The 18,308-nt window shown below is 38.2% G+C and overlaps 1 long non-coding RNA gene and 1 pseudogene across 2 annotated transcripts in view; both read right to left on the reverse strand.

Moving 5' to 3' along the window:
- Positions 1 to 1,735: 1,735 nt before the first annotated feature.
- Positions 1,736 to 2,740, reverse strand: LOC100343899 (zinc finger protein 330 pseudogene; annotated as a pseudogene).
- A 2,162-nt stretch (positions 2,741 to 4,902) lies between these two features.
- Positions 4,903 to 18,308, reverse strand: part of LOC103349314 (uncharacterized) — an 85,327-nt gene continuing 71,921 nt past the window's right edge. For both annotated transcript variants that reach the window (XR_007921497.2, XR_007921498.2), the window contains one exon: positions 4,903 to 4,981. This is a non-coding gene — a long non-coding RNA (uncharacterized lncRNA). The remainder of the gene's footprint in view (positions 4,982 to 18,308) is intronic.

The following is an 18,308-nucleotide window of genomic DNA, read 5'->3' on the forward strand; positions in this document are numbered from 1 at the left end:
ATTTTACCTTTTACTTTTTCTTATCAGTATTTTTAAATATTTTAAATGTGCTCATGTATTGCCTCATAACAATACCTTCCTTCCTTCCTTCCATCCTTCCTTCCTTCCTTCCTTCCTTTCTTTTTACTTGAAAGGCAGAGAGACAGAGACAAAGAGAGAGAGCTCTTTCATCTATTGGTTTACTCCCTAAATGCCCGTAACAACCAGGGCTGGTGCTGGTAAGAGCTGGGGGCTAGGAACTCAATCCTGGTCTCTCACATGATTGGCAAGGACACAGCAATCACCTGCTACCTTCCAGGGTGTGCAGTCACAAGAAGATGGAATTTGAAGCAGAGCTGAAACTCACACCCAGGCCCTCTGATGAGGCATATAGACAACTGAAGGGAAATCTTAATCATTGTTCCAAATATCTGCCCAAAAATAGTCGTTTAAAATTGTGCCTGTGCCGGCCAGCGCCAAACTCAATAGGCTAATCCTCCGCCTTGCGGTGCCGGCACACCAGGTTCTAGTCCCAGTTGGGGCGCCAGATTCTGTCCCAGTTGCCCCTCTTCCAGGCCAGCTCTCTGCTGTGGCCAGGGAGTGCAATAGAGGATGGCCCAAGTGCTTGGGCCCTGCACCCCATGGGAGACCAGGAGAAGCACCTGGCTCCTGCCTTCGGATAGGCGCAGTGCGCACTGGCCGCGGCGGCCATTGGAGGGTGAACCAACAGCAAAGGAAGACCTTTCTCTCTGTCTCTCTCTCTCACTGTCCACTATGCCTGTTAAAAAAAAAAAAAACAAAACAAAACAAAACTGTGCCTGTGCTTTTACAGCTATACTCTGCTACCCTTCAAGCTCTTCACTTTGCATACCTGGACTGTGATATACCCTATCACCCCCACTTTTTAATATGACATAATAGTAAATGAAAATTTAGATTATGGCATATTCATTTTGTGAACAGAAATAAAAGCAAAAATACAGTAATTTATTTTCTCTATGGCTACATTTTACAAAATCAGATACAGTGAATTTATATGCAGTGTTTTAATAAAAACAGTAATTTAATTTCAAATAAATATATCACCTATTCCTTTATCCTGTACATAGGGATCTAATTGGTAAGCCTACTAGATTACCAAGACCAGTAATAATCTAATTCACGATTCATTTGCTTGAATCAATTCATTTGCTTGAATCAATTAACATCTTACTTTTTAAATTTTTATTATTTTATTTATTTGAGAGGTAGAGTTACAGACAGTGAGAGGAAAATACAGAGAGAAAGGTCTTTGTTCCCCAAAGGGCCACAACGGTCAGAGTTGTGCCGACCTGAAGCCAGGAGCCAGGTGCTTCTTTCTGGTCTCACATGCGTGTGCAGGGCCCAAGCACTTGGGCCATCCTCCACTGCTTTCCCAGGTCACAGCAGAGAGCTGGACTGGAAGAGGAACAGCCAGAACTAGAACTGGCGCCCATATGGGATGCCGGCTCCACAGGTGGAGGATTAACCTACTGCACCATGGTGCCGGCCCCACATCTTACAGTTAAACTTTATTTTTTATGTTATAAGCCTGATTATTAATTCCTATAAAAATGCTGTGTCCTACAAGTTGTCCCAGGAAACGTGACTAGTCTTTTGCCCAAGGCCAGATGACAGCATTCTGAGTATCTGCAAATGACTCGTCAAGCACACACACATTCCTGCTTCCCTCACACCAGGTCACCAAGGGAAGAAGCTCTCCTAGCTCTCTTGCTCCTCAGTGAGCGTAACTGCTGGCCTAAGTCCTTCCTAAATTCAAAGTTGTGAACAAATCTGATGACTCAGCATCCAAATCCTTTCCACCTTCCTCTTCTTCCTTCTCACCCTCCTCCTCCTCCTCATGGTAGCCGCTCTCCCTATGTTTGTCAGATGAAAATTCTTCCCCCAAAGCCTCCTACCCAGAAGCTCCATCGCCCTCTTCACCTCCAGCCTGCCTGCCAAATTTCAAGGAGCGTGTTGATATGCCGAGATCCTCGGTCTCTGAGTTTCATGTCCACATTTAGGACAAGGAGGTTGCTTTCCTTTTTCTTGCTTAAACACTTTGCTCCTAGTATGGTCATCACAGAAACAAGCCTTACAACAGAGACGTGAATGCTGACCAAGTCGATCGCACGAAACACAAATGGCTTGATGTTCAAATTGATCATCCTCGCAGAGAAAATTATGGCAAAAAGAGCAACTGACTCTTCTGCCTCCAAGATCCCATATACCTGGTTTACAAGGAACACACTCAGCATCAGTAAGAGGGCAGGCACGGGCATGTGTACTGAGGCATTTCCTACCAGGGCACACCCAAGCTTCACAGAGGTCACATTGCACCCACCATTGCCAGGCCAGTACCATACACACCAGCATGCTTTCTCACACAATCAGATTTCCTCATGCTTTTTGTTTTCCCACACTGTGCACAGATTGGCAACTTCTGTACAGAATTACAAAAGTAGCCAAATGCTCTATTCTGCCATCTCTGACACTTGTCACATTCCATTGAACATTACACGGGTGTTTAGCTAAATCTACAGTGCTTCCGGAGGCTCTTAGTTGTTTTTCACGTTCCTGGCAGTTTTCGGCCTTTTTCCTTGCACCAGTCTTTTTTTAGGCATTTTTCCCTCCTTCTCAAGCGCGCCCTGCTGACTTTGCTCCGCCTAGTGGGGAGGCGGTGATCGCTCCCGGGAACCGAGGCGCAGGAAAAGGCGTGAGGCTGGCCAGCAACCACAGTAAACCCAGTTCCTGAGGCAGCTCTCCAGCTAAAGAGCCACTAACACCCACAGACAGGACAGGCTTCGGAGCTTATAATTACACATACTCATGATTTGAAATGCCTTTTCTGTAGATAGTGCTCTAATCTGATTTTTTTTTATATAATTTCTGATAGTTTCTCAAGCTCTTAGACTTTGATAGCAATCCTCTTTTGATTTCTATTCATTTCCATTGTTCACCTTTTCTCACTGCAAGGTTTTGCAACTGGACAGGGCTGGGCAGCAATATGAGGGATAAAAGTTTTGGCTTTTATTCTTACTTTTTCTTTACTCAGTTATTTTCAAGTTTCAGTATTCACTATTATCAAGTCATGTGAAGAGCTGGCTTTTGAGTAGGATCTTTGTTCCTGTGAGTCTGTTTTGTATTGTTTGGAGAGGAAATTTTGAGAAGATAATGGATTCATGACCTTTACCTTCTTTTACCACCTGAAAGACCTCTAAAATGTTAATAAGCTATAGCCAGTGGGAGCGCCTAATAATTATATGTATAATATGAGAAAAGAGTCAAGGATGATTCCAATACTTTTAGCGTAAAGAACTGGCAGGTAGATCAGCAACAGTAACAGTGTCATTCTGAACAATATATGCACAGTTTTTCTCAGAACAAAGGCAAAAATCAAGAGTTTATGGCTATTTTTCTTAGCCTTCTGATTTAGTAGATAGAATTCAAGTCCAATGTAAAAACACTTTTTCTATGGCTCTTAGTTTTACTGTAATTTTAATTTTAACTACTTTCAGTATTTTACAGTCAGATTCATCTCTATCTTTCATCTTCAGAATGTTTTGGTTTCCACAATCTTCAGTCCCACTCCTTTTCTGAACGATTTTTCTCAAATATCTAGGAGGTAATTGAAGACTTTGACTTTCTGTCTGTTTGTTCCTTGTGGTTAAACATACTATGATATGAAATGACCTTAAAATCTCAGTGGCTTAATCCGCCCAAGTCTATTTCTTAATAAATTTCCATGCCTCTAAGAATTGAAGTTTTTTGTTTGTTTGTTCTACTTAATACTTTTGGTTGAATACTGTAATCAATACACAATTCTTCTTAAGTACTGAAACTTAACTGAAAAGTGATCACTGTTAAATATAAGAGTGGGAATAAGAGAGGGAGGAGATGTGCAATCCGGGACATGCTCAAGCTGACTTACCTCAAACGGTAGAGTTAGAAACATACCAGGGGATTCCAATTCAATCCCATCTAGGTGGCATGTACCAGTGCCATCTCACTAGTCCAAGTGATCAATTTCTGTTCACAATTGATCATAATGATAGGACTAAGAGCCAAAGGGAGCACATAAACAAGACTAGTGTCTGTAAATACTAGCTGATAGAATCAAAAAGGGAGAGAATGATCCAACATGGGAAGCGAGATACACAGCAGACCCATAGAATGGCAGATGTCCTAAACAGCACTCTGGCCTCAGAATCAGCCCTTAAGGCATGTGGATCCAGCTGAAAAGCCCATGAGAGTATTTCAGGCATGGAAAGCCAAGACACTCTGGAAAAAAAAAAAAAAAAAAAAAAACCTACATGAAAGATCTCCACGAGTGAGATCCCAGTGAAAAGAACAGGTCATCAAAGAAGGAGGTACCTTTCTCTGAAGGGAGGAGAGAACTTCCACTTTGACCATGGCCTTGTCTAAAAATTATCAGAGTCAGTGAACTCAGGGGGCTTCCATAGCCTTGGCGACTCATGACAAGAGCCTAGGTTGATTACTGATGCCATAAACAAGAGTGACAATATGTTAAGTCAACAACAGGAGTCACTGTGCACTTACTCCTCATGTAGGATCTTTGCCCTTAGTGTGCTATACATTGAGATTTAATGCTATAACTAGTACTCAAACAGTATTTTTCACTTTATGTTTCTGTGTGGGAGCAAACTGTTGAAATCTTTACTTAATGTATGCTAAACTGATCTTCTGTATATAAAGAGAAACGAAAATGAATCTTGATGTGAATGGAAGGGGAGAGGGAGTGGGAAAGGGGAGGGTTGCGGGTGGGAGGGACGTTATGGGGGGGAAGCCATTGTAATCCATATTCTGTACTTTGGAAATTTATATTCATTAAATAAAAGTTTAAAAAATAAAAAAAGGAAAAAAAACAAACAACAACAACAAAAAGAATTGAAGTTTTATCCATGTCCTCTTTGTTCCAGAATCGACTGATGGAACAGTCTTTTTCTGGAACATTGCTGATCTCCTGGAAGAAAAAGGAGACATTATCAGATATGGTTTTTCTCACAAGTGACACAAAGAACTTTTTCACATTTCAGAGGCTTACATGGGTCAGAGGATGACGCTGACCTAGACAAAGAAGAGAAGTTTGACCCTATAGCATGGAGGATATGATGGGAGTGGAGGTTCAGAGCATCAAATGAAAGCAGACAACAATCTAAGTCTAACCTATCACATCACTTCCTGTGCCTCTATTCTCTCTGAAAGATAGGACTACTCAGTGCTAGTTTTGTCATGGGATTCTTCCTAATTACAATGCCAGGTCTACCAGATTAGGTAGTTCCCTTCCTCAATAAATTCCTTGTTAACATGGGTAGTTTTTTGATAAGGTTCCAGCAATATGATACATTCTATAATAACACATTTGATATATCCTTCATACCTCTCCATTCATAGCTTTTCAGGTAGAGAATCATCTATTATTAAGTGTGTACTTATTCATTTTCTTTTTATTTGAAAGGAATAAGGATAGAGATACACCCAAAAGAGATCTTCCATCTACTGGTTCACTCCCCAACTGTCTGCGACAACCAGTACTGTGTGACTGAAGCCAGGATCCTGGAACTCAGTCTGGGTCTTCCACTTGGGTGGCAGACCCAAGTATAGAGACAACATTTTCTGCATCCCATTTGCAAGAAGCTGATTTGGAAGTAGAGGACCCAGGACAGTGCAATATGGAAAGCAGGCATCTGAAGCACTATCTTAGATGTTGTTCTTAATCTCTGCCCCTGCCTGATGTACTCACTTTTTCTGACATTCACTGGACATGGAAATCTCCTCACTCAATCTCCTTCATCTAATGAATATACAATTAATACCATGACAATTCTTTGGAACACAAAAATTAGAGCAATAAAGGGATGTGTCCATAGAACTGTACATATTTAATTACAAGTATCTGAATTCTTAAATCTGATCAGTGAACATCAAAGCTGATAGAAACATACTGGGGCCGGCGCCACGGCTCACTAGGCTAATCCTCCGCCTTGCAGCGCTGGCACACTGGGTTCTAGTCCCGGTCGGGGCGCCGGATTCTGTCCCAGTTGCCCCTCTTCCAGGCCAGCTCTCTGCTGTGGCCAGGGAGTGCAATAGAGGATGGCCCAAGTGCTTGGGCCCTGCACCCCATGGGAGACCAGGATAAGTACCTGGCTCCTGCCTTCGGATAGGCGCAGTGCACCGGCCACAGCGCGCCGGCCGCGATGGCCATTGGAGGGTGAACCAAGGGCAAAGGAAGACCTTTCTCTCTGTCTCTCTCTCTCTCTCACTGTCCACTCTGCCTGTCAAAAAAAAAAATATTGGTTTAAGCAAGGTGGACTTAGATTCAGAGAAACACTATTAAAGGATTAAATTTAATTGTCTAAATCATTCCCATGTCTTTAAAATAGTTTTGATAACACTTAGTGGAAAAATGTGGTATTTCAAAATATGTAACCTCTGCCAATGGAAAATGCTATAGCCATTCTATTAGTGGCATATTATGGCTTCACTATTTCTATATCTTTTCCCTGATATGAATTAAAAATTATTTGATATTCCACTACAAAAATACTCATTGATACCCAGTTATATGCCAACAATCTCTGCAAAGTATAAATGAATTTTTGATTTTCTTGAATAAATGTGATGTCTAATGGAGAAATAATATTAATAAAATAATTTTGGCCAGCACCCCACAGCACAATAGGCTAATCCCCCGCCTGCAGAGCCAGCACCCTGGGTTCTAGTCCCGGTTGGGACGCTGGTTCTGTCCCTGTTGCTCCCCTTCCAGTCCATCTCTCTGCTGTGGCCTGGGAGTGCAGTGGAGGATGGCCCAGGTCCTCAGGCCCTGCACCCGCACGGGAGACCAGGAGGAAGCACCTGGCTCCTGGCTTCGGATCGGCACAGTGCGCCGGCCACAACGCGCTGGCTGTAGCGGCCACTGTGGGGTGAACCAACGGAAAAAGGAAGACCTTTCTCTCTGTTTCTCTCTCTCTCTCTCTCTCACTATCTAACTCTGCCTGTCAAAAAAATAAAGTAAAAAAAAAAAGAAAATAATTTTATAAATAATGAATTGGAATTATACAAGTGCTAGTAAGAAGATGCTCAGCTCACTAGTTGAGTGCATAAAAGGGAAAATTGATGGTGCACAGATTGCTTTTGTGTGGTTATAAGCCAGAAGCTTACAAAGTAAAATGAAAAAGGTACTACGATACATGAATTTGGAGACTTGCTAATTTGTATAAACAGATAAACCATAAAGTGCACAGTATAGGACCTTCTGATGATATTTTACATGAAAGGTGGGTAGGGAGTGCTCAGTTAATACCCAAAGCAAATGCCAATGTTAATGCATCTAAAACAATTTTAGAAAAGGATATTTCTGATGTCTTGGATGTAAGAGTTACAAATTTGGAGATTTTTTTTTATAAGTTTGCTTTGTCCGTAGGCCTTTTATTCAAATTATTCAAAGGTTTATATAATTAGAAATGCTTCCTGATGAGCTGGGTATTGTAGAAGATGTTTCTATTGCTAGGGGAGTTGCTAATTAGCTCAGTTACCTTAAGCAAATAACAACCTCTCTGGGTGTCAGTTTTCTCAACTCTAAAATGAGAGATTAAATTGGATGATCTAAATTTCCTTCTAGCTATGCATGCTAAATGACTCAACTGATTGCATCATATTGAAAGGCAGTGCAAAATATAAAACACACATACCTGTAGGATTTGATCCTTAAGCAAACCAGACACCTGTGCCATTTAATATTTTTTGCTCTGTTTTTATTCACTGTAATTCATCTGATATCATTATAGCAATTAGGCACCTATACTAGGAAAATTATTAGCTTAATTATACTGATATTTAGATATAAAGTTTACTTTGAGGAATATGTCCAAAAAATCAATATAATGAAAAATCTCACTGCTATGTAACATTTTGAATACAATCTTTCACATACTCAACTTTTCTACATGCAAAGTGAGTATTTTTCATAACTTCACAGACTTCCACAATAAGAGAGTTAAGAAAGTTGCTATTATGGATAATAATGAATATGTTTGTTTTTCTCTACTACTATCAAGTAACATTTTTTTGAGAAACATACACTGTTCACATATTTTAATTTGTATTTGGTCACTGCACACACTGATAAGCCCCAGAATGTTTTTCATCCATCTGTTGGATGCTCAGACATTTCTACAAAGTGTGTGACAGATGTTTTCAGTCTGAATCTGGGCTGTCTTCTTTGATCTTAGGATGGAATGGAGGGACAATTGGGGGCTTTGGGCACACTGCTCCAATTTCCAGTGGATCCACTTGAACAGAATTATACTCCCAGGGATGAGGAGTACTCATATGGTAGTGACCTGATGTTCTTAATATCTGTTCAACGGCGTTTTCCCACCGTGCGGGTGCTAGAGAGTTGTGGCTTGGATGGACATTCAGAGAACATTTTTCACCACTCTTGATCTAAATTCTACAGCAGGTCTGCTTTGACCTAGAGCTAAAATTCTAGATTTAACCTGAACCCAAAATTCTAATAAATCCTCAGGAAAGCCATAATGATTTGGAATGACTTCCTGAATATTGTCAGGCAGTCAGACAGACTTCCATAGTCTTGTGCATATTCAGTTGCTTTAGAGGAATATTGGCTGATAGTAATTAAAAGATATGTAAGGAATCTTCAGAAACTCAAAAGAAATGCATATTATCAAAATCTTGAATGAAATTTAGATATTTTTGCTTCAAAATAAATTCATCATCTTTTAAAAATTTTTATTATTATTATCTTAAATGTATTCATGAGACATAAATTGTGATGATTATTCTCATGTTAGTGTCTCTCAACAGAATAGATAGAGGACAAGTTCTAGATTATGTGCTTTATTCTCCCTTCCTAGCACTTGGTCTGTTCTGTATCGTGCCCCACAATTGAATGGATAAGTCCCTCAGTTAACCAGATTTGTTTTGTGATTTTCCACAATACCTTTGACAATTATTATAACAAATATTGGAATCTCGTTTGATTTTTTTTTAATTCTGTGCGGTATAAAGAGATAAATGTAAACTTTGAAAACTCAGAGAAGAGATTCAGATGTTTCTCATTGGAGAAGACCTACAAAAAAGTGCTTTGTAATTGACTCAACTAGCTGAAAACAATTAAACGATACCTTACCACTGTGCCATTCAGTAGGTGCCACTAAAGTAGGGTGAGATACCATCTGTAATTAAATATATTTAATTTGCCCACTGTTATCTGTAGAACGTTCTCTGGGGCCAGAGAACAACCTGGACATGGCAGAAATTCTCTTTGACACTCGAAATGATAAGCATAGGAGAGAAATGGCCCCAAAATACTTCCGTTGAGGGGACACTGAAAGTGCTTTGTCTTTAATTTTATCCCCAGTTGTCATTTTGACAGTGAGCTTAAAAGCAATCACCCTAGCAGGGCCAACTATGCCTTTCATTCTTAAGGCAAAGAGTGGTTTAGTTAATACTTTGTGATATCTCGAGGTAGAACACTAATGCTTTGATCTTTTAAATAATCCCTGCCAATCTAGGATAATCAAATGATTTGGTGAAATCAGTACTTCTGTCTTCATTAGTGTCATGGTTTGGATAGTGGTTTGGGTGTCCCCCAAAGAACCAAGTGTTAAAGCTTGGTCCCCAGAGTCCTACATTAATGACTTAAAGATGGAGCTTAATCCAACTACTGCGTCTCAAGGTGGGACCTAGGGAAGTGATTAGACTGTATATTCAGTTGCTGAGGCAGACCCCGTGATTGAATCATGGTGACTATAAAGAGAAACCACATGGAGACAAGAACGTGCCCCGCACCCTGCTTCCTGGCTTGCCTTGTGATTTTGTCTGCATACACATTGCACTGTTGCCAGATTTCAGACTTCTGGGAATGCCCAATCTTGAACTATAAACCCCTAAATCTGTGAGCCAACATAAACCTTCCTAAGTAATTTCTCCCAGACATTTCTTAAAGTGACAAAAGCTGACTAATATGATGAGGACACTAAGGAATTTGGTGATGACTGGTGAGTAATATTAAGAAAACCGAATGATAGTATGATCCTGGTCTTAAATTTTCAGTACATTAAAAAAAGAGGATTGTTAATTATTGTCAGTAAGTGATCAGTGCTAAGTGCCAAATAGACAGTCAAATCATTATAGCTCTTTCTGATAGCTACATTACCTGCTTTTGCTGTCTTCGTTAATAGTTAATCTATTTTGTATCACTTGGAAGCAGTGAAGAAAGAAATATTTAATACTTTTGGTCACATGGAGTGTGTATCACAGGAGCTTCATAGAAACACTTTTTTTTCCCCTCTCTGATGGCAATGAGTCTGGCTTTTTTTCAGTGAGAATTTGGTACCAAACAATAACATACTAATTGGTTATAACAACTCAAAAGATCAAGGATTGATTTTATGGAGTAGAGTTCATTGAGATTAAAGGAGGAGGTTACATTTTACTCTTGGTAGGTAGAAAAAAAAACTTAAATATCTAACCATAAAAATAAGTATTTTATAATGAATTTGAGTTCAGACATGCTATTGAAAATGAGATATTAATAGAAGCTATAACGTAACAGGTTAAAGTCACAAATGTTTGCTCTGCCATGTAGAAGCCCAGAGAGAGGGAGAGGGGTCAAGCAAGTTCCATTGTCATAAGATAACAAACTTGTTTCCTTTTAGCTTCCAAACTCTAGGTCATGGCTGCTGAACATTAAGCCATGGTTTAAAATATTTTATTCTGAACTCAGATGGGTGGGTGGAAGGGGAAAAAGTTGTAATCTCCTTTTCCTGCGAAGAATGTTTTTAGAGGTCTGCTTTTTACCATTGTCCAAAATGTAGTCACATGGGCCACATGGCTTTAAAAGGAAAGTAGGAAAATGGAATTAAGAGTCTTATTTATAACTATAATAATTAAAATTGTGGATCTGATATGGTAAAGAAAATAATAAAAAACACGGATACTTTATAAGTTTATTATGTGCCAGGCATTAAGCTAAGTGTTATTTTATTTTTATTAATTCCATACTAAAACAATCATAATAAAATAGGTAAATGAAGCCCTAAGTAATGTGTTCAAATTCATATGACAATGCAATGGCAGGTCTAAAATCAGATGCATAATCTTTTTTCCCTAATGAATTGATGGCAACTTTATCTTTATTAAAGTACAACTGACAAGAAAAATGATATATGTTGACAGTGTATTGTACAGTATTGTTTTGGTAAAGTAACAGAGTATCATAAAGGCAGGAAAGGTGTCCCATGAAGGGATCTGGGTTTGAATCATCATTTTATATGGCATAAAGTTGTTTCCTTTATGGAAAATAGCACAGAGATTCTTCCAAAATTAAAAATAAAACCATCATGTGATCCAGTGTGTTGAAGAGATATCTGTACTCCCATGTGTTCATTGCAGCATCACTCACAATAGCAAAATATAGAATGAAGCTAAATATACATTAATGAATGAATGTATAAAGAAAATGTTATATATTAATATAGATATAACACATATATGCCACTGTACATATAGTGTGTATATATATATAAGTGTGTGTACATCCTCACACAATTGTAATACTATTCAGCATTAAAAAGGAAGGAAACTCTATCATATGATTACCTGGATAAACCTGGAGGACATGTTGATAATCGAAGCAAACCACACATAAATACTGCATGATCTCTCTTATATTTGTATGTGGAATCTCTGAATGTTAAACTCATCAAAGTAGATTAGAAAGGTGGTTATAGGGGACTGGATGGGATATAATAAAATAATATGTTTTGGCTAAAAGACACAAAGTTTATTTAGACAGGAGGAATAAATTCTGAAGAGCTACCACGCAACTTGGTAACTATGATTTTTAATAATGTACTGCATACTTGAAAATTGCTGAGTAGATCTCAAATGTTATCACTACAAAAAATTATAAGGATGTAAGGTCATAGATATCTTAATTAGCTTGATTTAACCATTTCATAATATATATATATATATGAGAAACCATCACATTATACATTGCCAACATATATCATTTTAATTGTCAGTTGCACTTTAATAAAGCTGAAGCAGAGAAGATAAAGTTGCCATCAATTCATTAGGGAAAAAAGATAATACATTTGTGACACTAAGATATTGATTTACCATTTAAGAAAAAGGCAGATTAACTCTTGAATTCACAGAATTCAATAAGATGAAGCTATGAAATAAATAAATTACATATGTATATCTGATCTACTGATTCAGAAAGAACTTCTGGCATATGCTTAAGTATGAGAAATAATATGCAAATTAAAAAGTGGTTTGACTTTAAAAACACTGTCCCAAAAATTAAAAAGGAAAGCAAAGAAAATGTGAACCAAACAATAATGAGAATATAATTTTGATATTATACACAAAAATATAATTACAACACTAAATGTTTGCAAGAATCATGCACAATAGACAGGAAACATAAACTTAAATGAATAATAAACATAGGAACACATTAAACATGAAAAAATGTTCAGGTATTTTTCACTTAACAAAACTTAACAAAACATGTGATGATCATTTAGCCTAGAAGCTACGATACTGATAAAGGCATCAGTATAGATTTGATATCTGGCTCAGTCTCCTGATTCTGGCTTCCTGCTTGTGCAGATTCCAGGAGGCAGCACTGATGACTCAGTAATTGGGTTCCTTTTATCGCAGCTAATGGCTTCAGCCCAGTCCAGCCACTATAAGCATTTGGGAAGTAAACCAGCAGATGAGAGCTTTCTCTGTCTACCTATCTTTAATTCTATCCCTTTGTAACTCTGTCTCTCAAAGGAATAAATAAATAACTAATCTTAAATAATTAACAAAATAAAATCACTAACTTGAGTAGCTTGCAGTATTCCTGTGTACTAAAAGGACTATTCCAGGTCGGCACCGCAGCTCAATAGGCTAATCCTATGCCTGCGGCGCCGGCACCCCGGGTTCTAGTCCTGGTCGGGGTGCCGGATTCTGTCCCAGTTGCTCCTCTTCCAGTCCAGCTCTCTGTTGTGGCCTGGGAGTGCAGTGGAGGATGGCCCAAGTCCTTGGGCCCTGCACCCGCATGGGAGAATAGGAGAAGCACCTGGCTCCTGGCTTTGGATCAGCACGCCGGCCACAGTGGCCACTGGGAGGTGAACCAACAGATAAAGGAAGACCTTTCTCTCTGTCTCTCTCTCTCACTGTCCACTCTGCCTGTCAAAAAAAAAAAAAAAAAAAAAGGAATATTCCAAAAAAGAAATAGACACTTGCTCCATGATATATATTGCATCACTGTTCTAGATAGCCAAATAATGAAACAATCAAGGTGTCTATGGATAAAGAAAATGTGGTGTATATACACAATGAAATACTACTTAGCAACAAATTGGATGGAATATGAGGACTTCAGGTTGAGTGAAATAAGCCAGACACAGAAAGAAAAATACCATGTGTTCTCCATTATATGGGGGAGCCAAAATTTTAAAAAATAAAAAAGGACCACCTCAATCTGAACAGAGAATGTTGATTACTAGAGGCTGGGTGAGATTGGAGGGGTAAAAGTTTTTGATCAAAAAATAGGAAAGCTGGGTACGGTTTATTAATTGTGACAAATATACTAATATGAAATTTTAATAGGAAAAACGAGGTGAAGGATATAAAGGAACTCTTTGTATTCCTACCTCACAATTCTTGTTTTGGAAATTAAAACTATTTTGGAACAAAATGTTAAAACAAAACAAAACAAAGCAAATAGCATCCTAGATGAACCCATATATTTTTACCTAAAACATTGACCTCTAATTACCTCTTTTTGAGTCTATTCTAAGTTTATAGTGAGAGATACCGTAAAAAATTCATTTTCAATGTATTTGTCATAGTATAGTTTGTTAGGTAGTGACTTGGTAAGAGTTATGGGTATTACGCTATGGCAATAAAAACAGTGTAATGTAGGAAAGATTTCCTTCAACAAAGCCAGAAATTACATTCTGCCCTTTAGTAGCTATGAGACATTGAGGGAGCTGTCAAACCTCTCTCAGTCCATTTCCTACCTGTAAAATAATGCTATCAGCCTCATAGAGCTGTTCAGAGGGCAAACTATCAACAAATGCAACTACACTTAACAGTAATTGGAAAGCCAAGACACCCTGGCCAAAAAAAAAGGACCTATTGACTATGACCTTGTCTAAATAAGATCGAAGTCAGCGAACTCAAGAGGCTTCCATAGCCTTGGAAACTCATGACTAGAGCCTAGGGAGATTTCTGACACCATAAACAAGAGTGTCAAATTGTTAAGTCAACAACAGGAGTCACTGTGTACTTACTCCTCATGTGGGATCTCTGTCCTTAATGTGTTGTCCAATGTGAATTAATGCTATAACTAGTACAAAACAGTATTTTACACTTTATGTTCTGTGTGGGTGCAAACTGATGAAATCTTTACTTAATATATACTGAATCGATCTTCTGTATATAAAGATAATTGAAAATGAAATTTTATTTTTATTTTATTTTATTTTTTTTACAGGCAGAGTGGACAGTGAGAGAGAGAGACAGAGAGAAACATGCTGTCGGTTTGCCCTCCAATGGCCTCCGCGGCCGGCACGCTGTGGCCGGCGCACCGTGCTGATCCGATGGCAGGAGCCAGGTGCTTCTCCTGGTCTCCCATGGGGTGCAGGGCCCAAGGACTTGGGCCATCCTCCACTGCACTCCCAGGCCACAGCTGAGAGCTGGCCTGGAAGAGGGGCAACCGGGACAGAATCCGGCGCCCCGACCGGGACTAGAACCCAGTGTGCCAGTGCTGCAAGGTGGAGGATTAGCCTAGTGAGCCGTAGCGCCGGCCAAAAATGAATCTTGATGTGAATGGAATGGGAGAGGGAGCAGGAGATGGGAGGGGTGCGGGTGGGAGGGAAGTTATGGGGGGGGGAAGCCACTGTAATCCATAAACTGTACTTTGGAAAATATTTACTAAATAAAAGTTTTAAAAAGTTATAATCACAAAAAAACAGTAATTAGCACAAAGAAAGGGATAATTATTTGCATTTATTGTAATTATCGTTATTATTTGATTATTGTTTTTAAAAGGTAGATTGACAGAGAGAGAGGGATCTTCCATCTGCTGGTTCACTCCCTAAATGGCCACAATGGACAGAGCTGATCCAGGCAGAAGTCAGCAGCTAGAAACTCCCTCAGTGTCTCCTACATGAGTGTCAGTGGCTCAGCACTTGGGTCATCTGTTATCTTCCCAGGTGCAGCAGCAGGGAGCTGGATCAGAAGCAGAGCAACCAGTTCTTGAACCAGCTCTCCAACATGGGATGATGGCACTGCAGGCAGTGTCTAGCCAACTATGCCACAATGCTGGCCCTTATGATTATTATTATTAGGGCATATAAATAAGATAAGCTTATGGGGGTCAGTGCTATAGTCCAGCAGGTTAATCCACAGTCTGTGACACCAGCATCCCATATGGGTGCCGGTTCGGGTCTCAGCTGCTCTGCTTCTGATCCAGCTCCCTACTAGGGTCCTGGGAAAGCAATGTAGGATGGCTGAAGTGCTTGGGACCCTCCACCCATGTGGGAAACCCAGATGAAGTTTCTGGCTCCTGGCTTTGGCCTAGCTTAGCCCTGTTTATTGCGACCATTTGGGGAGTGAACCAATGGATGCAAGACTCTCTCTCTCTGTTTCTCTCTCTCCAGTTGTAACTCTGACTTTCAAATAAATAAACAAATCTTTACCAAAAAATATAGGATATTATCCAGCCATGAAAACTATATTTCTAAAGTTCAACAACATGAAATGACTCTAAAATAAAATGTTGAGAAAGAATCATACAAATTAAATTAATACTATCTTTCCATTTTAGTAAATAAGTTATATTTAGAGGTTAAAGACTGGAAAGGAATTTATGGAAGCATAGACAGTGCCTGTTCTGAGTCTGTTGGAATTTGAGTGATGTAATTTACCTAACTGACAGACAAGAGAAAAAAAAGCCATGGAGCCATCTCAACAGATGGAAAACATGCATTTGGCAAAAACTCAACAATCATCCATAATAATAATAGCTCTTACCAACCTAGGAATAGAAGAGAAATTCTTCAATCTCATATATGGCATCTACATACTTTAAGGTTAAAGACAAATTTTTCTTCCTAAGATTGAAAACACAGCAAGGACATCTGTTCTTATCACCCCTATTCAACACTAGATAGAATTTCTAGACAGGGTAGTCATGTAAAAACCAACTAACCAACCAAACAAAATAAAGTGTAAAAGACATTTGGAAATAAAGAAATGAAATTTTCCTGATTGGAAATAATGTGATTGTCTATGTAGAAAATTCTAAATAACCTATATTAAAGATACTCCATGATCTAATAAATGAGGTTAGCCATGTTGTAGGATATAATGTTAACAGGCAGAATTTTAAGTCTCTGTTTTTTCTACATGCTACCTATAAATGAAAATTGCATTTCTTTTTAAAAATATCAATTAAAGTAGCATCACTCCAAAAGAACTTCTTAAGGATAAATCTAATGAAATATGTGCATATTTTGTATGCTGAAAACTGAAAAATATTTAGTGAAGGAAAATAAGACTTAAATAAATGGTGAGATGCACCAGGTTCATTAATTGTTGGATAGTTGAATCTTGGTAGATATCAGCACTATCAAAAATTGATCTATGGAATCAGCATAATCCACATCAAAATAGTGACAGAATTTTGGTAAGTAATTCAACAAATTGAATCTAAAATTTATAAGGAAAGGTAAGAAGCTTAGAATAAATGAAATAAAAGAATATCAAAGTTGTAGGAATCACTTTATCTGATTTCAATACTTAACTAAACAGCTGAAGTAATTAAGACAGCAAAGTATCGACAAAAGAAAGACACAATTTCAATGGGACAGAATATTTAGCCTAGAAATAAATCAATACTTATATAATCAACTGATTTTTGACATATGTGCCAAAGCAACTCAGTGAACAAAGGGTGGTGCTGTCAACAAGTGTTTCAGGAAGAATTTCACATTCATATTCAAAATATGAATCTCAACCCATACCATATACCATTAGTAAAAATTAATTCAAATTATCCCATAGATTTACATGTAAATCCTAAAACTGTAACACTTGTACTAGATATCAGAGACAACACTTTTTGCTGGAAGGTTGGACTAACTTTTGTTTCTTTAGATAGGATACAAAAGCATGACCCATAAAAGAAAACATTGATAAATTGGACCTATTTAAATTAAAATATTCTGCTCTTTGAAAGTCATGATTAAGATAAAGAAAAGCTAGATACTCATAGAAAGTATATGCAAAGACTAATATTCAGAATATGTAAACTGCTGTCATATTTGAATAATTAAAAAGTAAAAATGGGCAGATGATTAAACAGGTATTTTATTACAAATGAGATATGGATGTCAAATAAAAATGAGAAAAATATTTTTCACATTATTAGATGTTAGGGAGATCCCAACAGAGACAAGAGATACCAGTACTCACATATGAGAATGGCTGTTCCAAAAGTAAATTGACAATACAACATGTTAGTAAGAATGGGAAGCAACTAAAACTCTCATTCATTGCTGGCAGGAATGAAAAATGCTACAACCACGTTGGAAACTTGTCCGGTGGTTTCTTCACACTAAAGACAGCTTAGCTAATGACTCAGCAATGCTCTTCTAGGCATTCACTCCCAAGAAATGAAAACATATGTTGACAAGAAAACTTCCACACAGACATTTATAACAGCTATAGTCTAAATATGCAAAGATCGGTAACAATTCAAGCACCTTCAATTGGTGAATGCATAAACACATTGTATACTCATGGTATAGAGTATAAAAAGCCATAAAAAGAAATGTCCTACCAATATACCAAATATCATGGATGATGCAAATACATTACGCTAAGTGAATGAAACCAGACTCAAAGACAAATACTGCATAGTTCCTTTATATGACTTTCTGAAATAGGCAAAATTATGCAGACCACAGACCAGGAGTCATTGGGATTTAAGAAGGGAGGGAAATAATCAGTTACAAAGACCCAGGAGGCAACTTTTTGAGATGATGAAAATATTTTATTTTTTGATTGTGGTGATGGTTATATGACTCCATATGCTGTCAGACCTCGAGAACTGTACATCTAAAAGGAGTTAATTTTATTGCTTGCCATTTATACATCAATAAATCTGACTTAACACAACAAACAGAATTGATGACTTTAAAAAAAAATTCAGCTTGCCCCAGTCTCAGAGGACTTCAGTAACACTTGAATTC

This window comes from Oryctolagus cuniculus, chromosome 10 (genome assembly GCF_964237555.1).
Source record: "Oryctolagus cuniculus chromosome 10, mOryCun1.1, whole genome shotgun sequence".
In the NCBI taxonomy this organism is placed as follows: Eukaryota; Metazoa; Chordata; class Mammalia; order Lagomorpha; family Leporidae; genus Oryctolagus; species Oryctolagus cuniculus.